General features: G+C 44.2%; 1 long non-coding RNA gene across 1 annotated transcript; it reads right to left on the bottom strand.

Annotated features, from left to right (window-relative positions):
- Positions 1 to 5,938: 5,938 nt before the first annotated feature.
- LOC133396586 (uncharacterized) lies at positions 5,939 to 10,796 on the bottom strand. Its single transcript, XR_009767392.1, has 3 exons — positions 10,712 to 10,796; positions 9,415 to 9,641; positions 5,939 to 8,564 (listed from the first exon to the last, which is right to left on the bottom strand). It is a non-coding gene; the product is annotated as an uncharacterized LOC133396586 (long non-coding RNA).
- Positions 10,797 to 11,942: the final 1,146 nt, after the last annotated feature.

The following is an 11,942-nucleotide window of genomic DNA, read 5'->3' as shown; positions in this document are numbered from 1 at the left end:
CTTCCCTTCATTTTATGTACTTTGCCTCCCTTATTAAGGCTCTTACCAGTGGCTTAATTGCCTATTTAGAATTCTCCTCTTTGTGACCTAGATGTGTTTTATTTGGTGAATGTAATTAAGTTACTTGTAAATATCGTTTCTTTGCCGGACCGACCATCCATCTCTGTTATGCGCCGGCTCCATTTTGCTTTTAATTAATTTAATGGTGTCTGTGTCTGGAAACTATTAACCTCAATGAAACCAAGAGGAGAAATCAGTTGCAATTGTGCCAAATTCAACACGTCCACGAGGAGGCAACCTATGGGAGGAGGCGGAGGTCTTAGTAGCACTTGTAAATATTCTGCTTTGAAGGTGGCGCCCCCTTTCTGCAACCAACTGCATCCACCACTGGGTTCGACCAGTGTTTCCGACCACAGAGCAAGACTCATTACAGTATGCCAGTGACGTACATTGACAGGCCTAATGACTTAATGATCTTCCACTAGATGGCAGAAGGTACAGTTGATCTGTAGTTCCACCTGTTGCCATTCACACAACAGAATAATAGCTGTGTGTTCAACTAAACAGGCCCAGAAGCAAATTTGTTAGTAAATTGTGGTGATATCATCATCAAACAGGTTGGGAAATATCGATCTCGACGCATCCCATTAAAGCAATAAAGCATTCATCAACTATTCATGTAGGACAAAAGGCCAGTTGTGCAAACTTTGTACAGCACAGCAACTCTCCTTCCCCTAAACCCTCACAGTCTGCATTGACCGACATTACTTACACTAGTGAAGTCGTTGTGAATCAATGTAGGTTGAACTGGAGCACAAATGTCAAACCATGATCTAACCAAGAGGGAGAAATCGGTTGCCGTTGTGCCAAAGTGTCCATGTGGAGTCAACCTGCAGAAGGAGTAGAGATGATCTGACTCCTGATAATCTGATTATAATCTGATGATAGCACAGGTAAACATTCTGCTTTAAGAATGACACCCCCATCCTGTACTCCACTGCACCCAGCACTGGTCAAGGTCCATGCCTATCTTTTTAATGACGTTAAAGCATATGGTAGACACACAGAAATGCTAAATCCTTAGTACAAACCCAATTCCAATGAAGTTGGGACGTTGTGTTAAAAATAAATAAAAACAGAATATAATGATTTGCAAATCATGTTCAACCTATATTTAATTGAATACACTACAAAGACAAGATATTTAATGTTCAGACTGATAAACTTTTTTGTTTTTAGAAAATAATCATAAACTTATAATTTTATGGCTGCAACACGTTCCAAAAAAGCTGGGACAGGTGGCAAAAAAGACTGAGAAAGTTGAGGAATGCTCAGCAAACACCTGTTTGGAACATCCCAAAGGTGAACAGGCAAATTGGGAACAGGTGGGTGCCATGATTGGGTATAAAAGGAGCTTCCCTGAATTGCTCAGTCATTCACAAGCAAAGATGGTGCGATGTTCACCTCTTTGCGGACAAGTGCGTGAGAAAACAGTCCAACAGTTGCAGGACAATCTTCCTCAACCTACAATTGAATGGAATTTAGGGATTTCATCATCTACGGTCCATAATATCATCAAAAGGTTCAGTGAATCTGGAGAAATCACTGCATGTAAGTGGCAAGGCCGAAAACCAACATTGGATGCCCGTGACCTTCGATCCCTCAGGCGGCACTGCATCACAAAACGACATCAATGTGTAAAGGATATCACCACATTGGCTCAGGAACACTTCAGAAAACCAATGTCAGTAAATACAGTTCGGCGCAACATCCGTAAGTGCAACTTGAAACTCTACTATGCAAAGCAAAACAACAACACCCAGAAACGCCGCCGGCTTCTCTGGGCCCGAGTTCATCTAAGATGGACTGATGCAAAGTGGAAAAGTGTTCTGCGGTCCGACAAGTCCACATTTCAAATTGTTTTCGGAAATTGTGGACATTGTGTCCTGCGGGCTAAAGAGGAAAAGAACCACCCGGACTGTTATGGACGCAAAGTTCAAAAGCCACCATCTGTGATAGTATGGGGCTGTGTTAGTGCCAATGGTATGGGTAATTTACACATCTGTGAAGGCACCATTCAGTCTAGTACCCATTAATGGGTACTAGACTGGCCTGCCTGCAGTCCAGACCTATCTCCCATTGAAAATGTGTGGGGCATTATGAAGCATAAAATACGACAACGGAGACCCTGGACTGTTGAACAGCTAAAGCTGTACATCAAGCAAGAATGGGAAATAATTCCACCTCCAAGGTCTTGGTTCGCATTAATCAATTATTAACCTAGGAGAGAAGGCAAATTGTGGTTACTTTGTGCACCATGGTAATATTCCTTCCCCGAGACCCTCCCAGTTTACTTTGGCTGACTTTTCTTACACTGAAGAAGCCGTTAATAAATGTAGTTCCAATGGGAGCATAATTGTCAGGGGTAACCTGAACTATTGCCCTCAATGAAAGTAATGACCTTGAAGAGGAATGCGATGAGCGCGGGGTCCTCTGGTACACCAAGATGACACTTGCTACATAGCTCGCTGGGTCTTGTTTAGCATTTGTTTACCATCAACATAGGACAGAAGGCAATTGTGGCTACTTTGTACACCACAATAACACTCCTTTCCTAAACCCTCACAGTTCAGTTTAGCCGATGTGTTGGGCAGTCCTTTTGTTTTCTATCCATTACATTTCATACACAGGCGAAGCCGTTGAGAATAAATGTAGTTTGTACAGGAGCGGAATTGTCAGGGGTCAATGTGCACACAGATTACAGCAGGTAAACAAATCATGTTCCGCTAAGAGGTGTTCCATAATGAAACATGGCGTCTTTGTTTGTGCTTTGAATGCTATGCGGGAGCAGGATAAATAAGTGTTATGAAATAGCTTTTTTTTTTTTTTTTAGGCGATATTGGCAGTAATGGCCTTGACATGTGTTTACAGCCCAAAGAACGAGGCTGAATGCTTGGGTGGCGTTCTACCTATTAAAGTGGTGGGGGGAATGCTTACTCTGATTTCCCTTAGGCTTTTATGCTCCGCACGCTGAATGAAAATGCAGTGTTAAAAAAAAAAAAAAAAAAAAAAAAAAAAAAAAAGGAAAATACAAGCATACACAAATGTAGAATGTTGCGAGCAGAACTCTACAAGCGAGCTACACTTTAGCCAGTCAAAAGATCCCTTCATTAGCGCCTGACCTTGCATGGAACATGATGGATGCGCCACTGCAGTGCAGCGCGACAAGAGGATTGATCGTGTCCAACACACGGCTTTATGCGCCGCACTATAGCGCTCACGTTTCAGTGCAGAGGTGAAACATTGTAAGGGGAGAGCATCATGGTGCTAAAGCTGCTTTAGTAAGATACAGTGTGGACATACAGTAGTGGCTGTCCAAAGACAATCACACAACTTAAAACAAAATTGATATATAATAATACATAAAACCATATAATAAACCATTCTTTATTTGGCTCCTGCAACAACAAACACAATGTGACATACTGTACGTGTGACAATGATCCTTTTCTGCTGTGACGTGTCGCTTTTATGTATTTCCAAGCGCCTGCACAAAAAAGAAAAAGAAAAAACGGCGCGATACATCCTGATTTGAAATCTTTGATGCCTAATTGCACATGAGCAATGGATGATGCTCGTCCGTGGAACGAGCAGATGTGTTCAGTGGCTAGAAGCGCTTCGCTTTGCAGAGGGCGGTGGCGGCGTGGGTTGGGGGTGTTGATGGTGTTCTCTGGCAACTGGCAACTGGCGCAGGTGCCATGAATTGCGGGCGTCCAAAGAAACGGCCAATAAACGTCCCCCGGCGGCCTCATCACACCTCAAGCCACAGGCTACGATTAATCATTTAGCAGCTCTGCGATAGCACACAACACCTGTCACTGTGGCCGTGCTAGCAAACCTCTTTGCTTTGGCCTCCAAAGGTCATTTTTGTCAGATAATTTTTTTTTTAACATGTGGGTACACAAGTCACCATCTCCCATTTACACACACTAATCAATTTACACCCAGTTGAGCACCATGCGAGCCAGCACTGCGTTTTTGTCTGAGCAATTTATAGCTTTGGAACAAACGCAGGAACAATTACATGCTGGGCTTGTAATCGAGCAGTTCCACCGCCTTTATGGGCCATATTTATTAGTCATGAAAATCACGGCCTAAATCAGCCTTTCTTGTCGTTTTACAGCCTTTTCTTTATATGTTTTATGTAGTGGACTGACATATGGTCTTACATGATGCGCTAAATTGAGTTTCTACTAGCTGACAGCTCATCCATCCATCCACCCATTTTCTACAGCTTATCCGAGGTCGGGTCGGGGGGGCAGTAGCTTTAGCAGGGACGCCCAGACTTCCCTCCCCCCAGCCACTTCATCCATCTCTTCCGGGGGGATCCCAAGTGTTCCCAGGATGTAGTCGGATGTAGTAAGGATGTAGTCTCTCCAGCGTGTCCTGGGTCGTCCCCGGGCTCTCCTCCCGGTGGGACGTGCCCGGAACACCTCACCAGGGAGGCGTCCGGGAGGCATCCGGATCAGATGCCCCAGCCAGTTCCCTGAAGGACACGGTCGAACGCCTTCTCCAAGTCCACAAAACACATGTAGAATGGTTGGGCGAACTCCCATGCACCCTCGAGGACCCTGCGAAGGGTGTAGAGCTAGTCCACTTTCTTAAAAAGGGGGACTACCACCCCAGTGTGCCAATCCAGAGGCACTGTCCCCGATGTCCACGTGATGTTGCAGAGGCGTGTCAACCAGGACAGCCCTACAACATCCAGAGCCTTGAGGAACTGCGGGCGAATCTCATCCACCCCCGGGGCCTTTCCACCGAGGAGCTTTTTAACCACCTCGGTCACCTCAACCCCAGAGATAGGAGAGCCCACCTCAGAGAACCCAGACTCTGCTCCCTCATGGGAAGGCGTGTCGGTGGAATTGAGGAGGTCTTTGAAGCATTCTCCCCACTGGCTCAAAACTTCCCGAGTCGAGGTAAGCAGTGCCCCATCCCCACTATACACAGTGTTGATGGTGCACTGCTTTCCCCTCCTGAGACGCCGGATGGTAGACCAGAATTTCCTCGAAGCCGTGCGGAAGTGTTTCTCCATGGCTTCACCGAACTCCTCCCATGCCCAAGTTTTTGCTTCAGCGACCACCAAAGCTGCATTCCGCTTGGCCAGCCGGTACCCATCAGCTGCCTCAGGAGTCCTACAGGCCAAAAAGGCCCGATAAGACTCCTTCTTCAGCTTGACAGCATCCCTCGCCGTTGGTGTCCACCAACGGGTTCGGGGATTGCAGCCACGACAGGCACCAACCACCTTACGGCCACAGCTCCGGTCGGCCGCCTCAGCAATGAAGGCGCGGAAAATGGTCCACTCAGTGTCCCCCGCCTCCCCCGGAACATGAGCAAAGTTCTGTCGGAGGTGGGAGTTGAAACTCCTTCGGACAGGGGATTCCGCCAGACGTTCCCAGCAGACGCTCACAATACGTTTGGGCCTGCCACGTCGGAGCGGCATCTTCCCCCATCATCGGAGCCAAGTCACCACCAGGTGGTGATCAGTTGACAGCTCCGCCCCTCTCTTTACCTGAGTGTCCAAGACATGTGGCCGCAGGTCCGATGACACAACCACAAAGTCGATCATCGAACTGCGACCTAGGGTGTCCTGGTGCCAAGTGCACATGTGAACACCCTTATGCTTGAACATGGTGTTCATTATGGACAATCCGTGATGAGCACAGAAGTCCAATAACAGAACACCACTTGGGTTCTGATCGGGGGGGTGCCAGTCCCCCAGCAGAACGATGGAGTCCCCAGGGGGAGCGCTCTCCAGCACCCCCTCCAAGGACTCCAAAAAGGATGGGTACTCTGCACTGCTGTTTGGTGCATAGGCACAAACAACAGTCAGGACCCGTCCCCCCCACCTGAAGGCAGAGGGAGGCTACCTTCTCATTCACCGGGGAGAACCCCAACGTACAGGCGCCGAGCCGGAGAGCAATAAGTATACCTACACCTGCTCGGCGCCTCTCACTGTGGGCAACTCCAGAGTGGAAGAGAGTCCAACCCCTCTCGAGAGGACTGGTACCAGAGCCCAAGCTGTGATAGGAGGCAAGTCCGACTATATCTAGTCGGAACTTCTCGACCTCACACACCAGCTCGGGCTCCTTCCCTGCCAGAGAGGTGACATTCCACATCCCTAGAGCCAGTTTCTGTAGCCGGGGATCGGATCGCCAAGGTCCCCGCCTTCGGCCACCGCCCAGTTCGCACTGCACCCGACCCCTATGGCCATTCCCACAGGTGGTGAGCCCATGGGAAGGGGGAGCCACGTTACCCTTTCGGGCTGTGCCCGGCCACCAGGCGCTCGCCTTCGAGCCCCACCTCCAGGCATGGCTCCAGACGGGGGCCCCGGTGACCCGCGTCCGGGCAAGGAAAACCTGAATCCATCAATTGTTTTTGTCATAGGGGTTTTTGGAGCCATGCTTTGTCTGGTCCCTCACCTAGGACCTGTTTGCCATGGGTGACCCTGCCAGGGGCATAAAGCCCCAGACAACTTAGCTCCTAGGATCATTGGGACACACAAACCCCTCCACCACGATAAGGTAACGGCCCAAGGAGGGGACAGCTGACAGCTCAGTGGAACCTATACAGTTGCGACAAAAGATTGATATTGGAATGTATTGTATTGTTATGCTATGCTAGTTCTGATCAAAGAGAAAAACAGTAATTGGGCTTAAGTTTGCCATCATATTCAATAATGACATGTATACTTGATGTGCAGTTAAATGGATATAGTTGGTTTACGTCCAAGGTATTCCCACCCGAATCGAATTGGACATTTCAGCATTTTAAATGATATTATGAACGAAAATAGTTTTTTTTTTTTTTTCTATTTTTGGTCAATTTATTTATTTCACTTCTTTAATTGTCTAAAGCAAAACTTAAAATATTTAGAAATACATAATTTGCAATTGACAAGTTTAATGCTTACGATATCATGATGTCTTCAAGATGTTTTTTTGGCCAAGATGTTTATTGTTGCATCGTGTATCATTCTCGTCGGCAAAGTATACGTCATTTCCTAAGGTAACAAATTTATCACAAATTTATCACATTACTCTGAGATTGTGAACCTTAAGCTACAGCCTCTGCCCCTGCGGTTGTACGATATGAAGAGAATATGTGTTAAATGAAAAGAAATCCAGCACAAACAAATCCATTTCCCTCCAGCATCCTAGTTCACAGAAGTGAACGTGCATACGAAGAGTACCATCAAGGTCCGCTTTTATTCTAAAATCTTTCCTAAACATCCTCAATTTTTTTCACCTTTGGACACTTTTGTCCACACGTGTGGTTTTTAGCAGAGATGGAGGTGTTTTCGAACGCAGCCACCTGCTTGGATCCTCACATACTCAAAGAACCTGTTCGCTTTTGTATTCCCTTTGAAGCCGCACCCAAGGAGCCGCTAAATAAATGAAGGAATAAACAACACACACACCGAGTGGGCGAGCCAAGTGATGCAACAACAAAGCAATCTAACACTTGCGTGGCTACTGCTTATTCGTGTGTGTGTGTATATGTGACTTTTCATGGGCTAATTAACAAGTAAGGTAGTGAGACAATTGTTTCTCATTTTGCTTGTCCACCTCTGAGGGTTTGAGAAGAGCTGGTGACATTCTGATCCCCAAGCTGCACCAGTTCCCATAAGCCCTTGACTGTTTCATTATTTAAAGTTGGAGGCCAGGACATTCTTCACCTGACATCGCACCTTCCACACGGTTGCTTGTCCATTTCTATTTTCAATTTATTTTGGAATATTGCAGAGTATAAGAAACAATCTGAGGCTGACCTGCTTTTATTAGTTGCTAGAATTTGGTACACTGAGTGGAATTTTGCACCAGTGGATTTGTGTGGCATTTGAGTCTTGGACCAAATGAGTCTGCTTCTTGCAGCTAAACTGTATTTCCCACTTTCCAACCAAGTTAGCAAAAGGTCATATTGTCTGAATCTGAAAGAATCTGAAGGTGTGAAAGAGTCAAATTTTTCGACAGCTGTCGATTGTCAAACATGCTTAATACTTAAGAAATGCCCTATTTTGTCTGTGTGTGGAACGTCCGAGCCGCAAACTCCCTTATCGTCGCGTGGAACATAACAATAGTGATAGTGTTTTTGAAAAGTGTCCTCTGAGTCTTTTATCACCAAAGCAATGACAAGTAGAAGAATTGGCTAACCTCGCTTCTTGTTCTTTGTATTTACGGCAGTTTGGATCCTGTGTGGCTCCTTGCTGCCTCTCTCAGATCTGTCCAGGTACTTTGCCAAAACCTTGATTGTGGGTGGACATATGGTTAAGAGTGTGATGTGGTGGCGTTGGTTGTCTTGAGTACACCACACATGATAACAAATGTCTGGGTGGATGCTCAGTCATCCACGTCATGGTAATCCGCAAAAGTTGAATGGAGGCAACTGGATTCTTCATAGCTGAGGATGCTTCACTTTTAATCCAGAAGTCTTCTTTAGATGGAAATCCTAGTTGTGGGGTTACCCTATTTAATGTCTCTGGGGGTGGGTTGCACTTTAACCGTTTGCTGAAATCAGAAAAATATTTTTTGTGTTAGCAGGCTTCAGAATGAACAGCAATGACGGGATTGAATTGGAGGGTATCTAAGCATTTATATATTAGCAGCTTGTGAAAACAGCTCAGCAACAAATGTGCTAGCAAAGACAACCGATATTCTGCTGTTTGTACTTAAATTACAAACAGTACACAACTCAAATTAATGGACATGAAGATATCGCTTGGCCTCAAAGCACCAATGGTTCAAAGGAATCCAATGACATCATGGTGTGCTATTCAAAGAAAATATGTTCTAATTGGAGAGCAAACAATTCATGCAGCCCCCACTCTCTGTATGTTTTCAATTTCAGAGAAAATAAAAGCACACACATCCAACCGAATGCTGGTTTCTTCATTCATGATAATTCAATTAAATAGTTTTAGTCTATTCCAGATCCAAATGAAACATTACTCCCAGGAGTTCAAGATGGTTCCTTGGTGATCATTAGTTATCGTCATCAACCAAGCAGGAAAGAGAATTCCACTCAAGGGAAAATCTCTCTGCATGTTCCACGTGTAAAAGCAATAAATATCCCGACACGGTGCGAGGATTCACATTTCTGTGAAAATGCCGGGTGAATCCGATATGGGAACGCCAGAGAGCAATGAATATTTCATCGGCGGGCGCATTTAGAGCTTCTTGAGCTGCAAATATAGCACAAAAGAAAACTAATGTTGTCAAACCTTTTTAAAAAAATGTATTTCATTAGCACAACACTCTGTGGAGATCCTTGTTTACTCACCTCCGGAATTCTGGAGTGCAGAATTAATATTATTGGTTAGCTGTCAATATGAAAAGTGTCTATTATACAGTATTTTACCTCCGGTGATCTCCGAAGGATGCATCGGCAGTCAATCAAAGGGAGTTTATGCAAAGAGCGCCTTCGCTTTGCACTCCCAGGCAAACACGTCGGAATACCCAAAGCGACGAGAACACACCGGAGCGCCTTCAATAAATTCATGTGGCCTTACTTCCACTGCCGGGAAGGAATCTTCTCCCGATGTCAATCAGAGTCAAATGGGCCTATTTCGATCCAGACAGACAGATCTGGAACACATAGAATAACTTTTCATCAATATTAGAGTTTGCAATGTGTTTTTTTAAAACCACCACACTACAAAAGCTCCAATAAAAAACAAGATTAACTGTCTTAAATCATGGCAAACTACTGCATGCTTGTTCTTTGTTTGCCAAAAATGTTCTTCTTACCAGACAATTTTGTGTAAGACTGTTTCACTTGCCTTCTAGCATTTTGATTTTATTACTGGTTATGAGCAAGTTTCGCTTAAAGAAAGACCAGAACGTTATAGGTGCAGCTAGTATAAATACAATAGTTTTAACACATCAGGTGGGAATTTCTAAGGTTAGCTAAGGCTAACTGTACTTAATCCATCCATCCATTTTCCGAACCCCTTTTTTTTTGTTTTAAGTCCAATATTCTTTTCCTATTGGCAGATAATTTTGCATAAATATATATATTTTTTCAAGCCTAGTTCTTAATGCATAATGGCAGTGTTTTTTTGTTTCTTTCCAATGTATGTTTATTTAGGGATTTTGCTAGCTCTAATTAAGGCAAAGACAATTCTGATCATTTGTAGAGATATGCCCCCCCTCCACTGCCTCAAACCAAACTTGTTTTTTCTCTCTGAAGTATTTACATGTGAGTCACTGTGATCAAGTGGCTAGCTAATTTGCCTCACAGTGTGAAGGTCGTGGGATCAAATCCACATACAAGTTTAGAAGTGCATTCCAACTGTTTCCGCTACGGCAAAACCGCAGCTGCAGTTAATAATAACCCAACTAGTGTAGACCTTGTTGGATAATAACAGTTCTCATGATGTGAGAGCTTTCAGGGCTGGAGGCGGCCCGAAAATAGGCCGTGGTGGCAGGAAAAATATGTTCATAAGAATGTAAAAATCTTTGTTGCAAATGATTCCCATCCTGCATGGATGCATTTTTAAGAAGAAGAAGAAGAAGAATTTCCAATTCTTTTTACTGATTCTTTAGGAACCACATAAGTTGTCTTACTGGAACATACTGTAGATGCTGGCATTTTTACTGCTTTGCCTGTGACTGGTACTAGTAGCAGAGGCTCTGGAGGAATCAAAAGTTCCCACCGAGTGAGTGACAGGCAACTGCAGACGTTGTCGTGCTGGTCAATAAGAAGAAAACAGCAGTCAGGATCGATGAAGCGCTCCCGGGTGACGGCTGGATCTGGAGGAAAGAGCACGGCAAGCTGGAAATGACAAAATGTTGGCCACGTATAGTACACTGCAACATTATGGCAAACTACAGCCGCCGTAAAATACCATTGTCCCAAAAGAAGTATTCAAGTCAACATGATTATCGTCCTTATGCAAGGTAGAGACAGCAGTACATATACAGACTATAGTTCTCAATTCAGACTATAGAGATCTCAATTCACTGAGGCCGAACCGGTACGCCCCTCGACATGCTGGCAAAAAAGAAAAAAAAATGCATTCACAATATGTATAAAACGGTTTAAATGCGATATCATGCAATTTACTCCAATTATTCCACAAAATACTTCAACAACATTAAAATCCATTCCCTCCCATTAGGATACGATGCAATTCACCCTGATTATGATGCAAACCGATTCTTTTCAATGACCATGTGATGAGATCAAATTAACTTCTATTAAAACGTGGCTCAATTTACTCTAATTTTGATGCGTTACGATTCACTCCAATTACTATATGATACAATTCCATCCAAGTGCAATGCTACACGACTCACTACCATTAATTCCGATATATGATACAATTCACTCCAATTAAGATGTTTTACGATTCACTCCAGTCACGATACGACTCACTTCAATTACAATATGATAATAAAGGATTGACACTCCAATTACAATGTGATATATATATATATATAATTCACTCTGATTATGATGCAATACAAGACAATATGATAGACTATGATTAACTTACATTATGTGATATAATTAATTCTAATTATGATTTGATAGATACAATATGGCATCAGTACACATGGGGGGAAAAAAGGATAGTTTGACTTTTAAGGCAAGAGAGCGAGATTCCATCTCAAATTATATCTGACAGTTTTCATATCGGGCCATCGCATCATAAACATTTTCATTTTTTTCTACTGTAGAACCCCAGCAGCGTCCTCACATAAAAGTGAATGTACAATAAAATTGAAACACGTGATATGTTTCTAAAGGCAGCAGCGACACGCTCTATACAAAAACGAGAGGCGGGGGCTCGTCCTTAATTCGATTTGCTCCACGTTCATTTCGGGCCGCTTCAAACAAACATGGCCGCTGTCGCTTGGCCGGCGTTCAATGTTAATGGCGTG

The sequence above is a fragment of the Phycodurus eques genome, chromosome 21, assembly GCF_024500275.1.
Source record: "Phycodurus eques isolate BA_2022a chromosome 21, UOR_Pequ_1.1, whole genome shotgun sequence".
NCBI classification, from domain to species: domain Eukaryota; kingdom Metazoa; phylum Chordata; class Actinopteri; order Syngnathiformes; family Syngnathidae; genus Phycodurus; species Phycodurus eques.
This window is presented reverse-complemented; position numbering and strand designations above follow the sequence as displayed.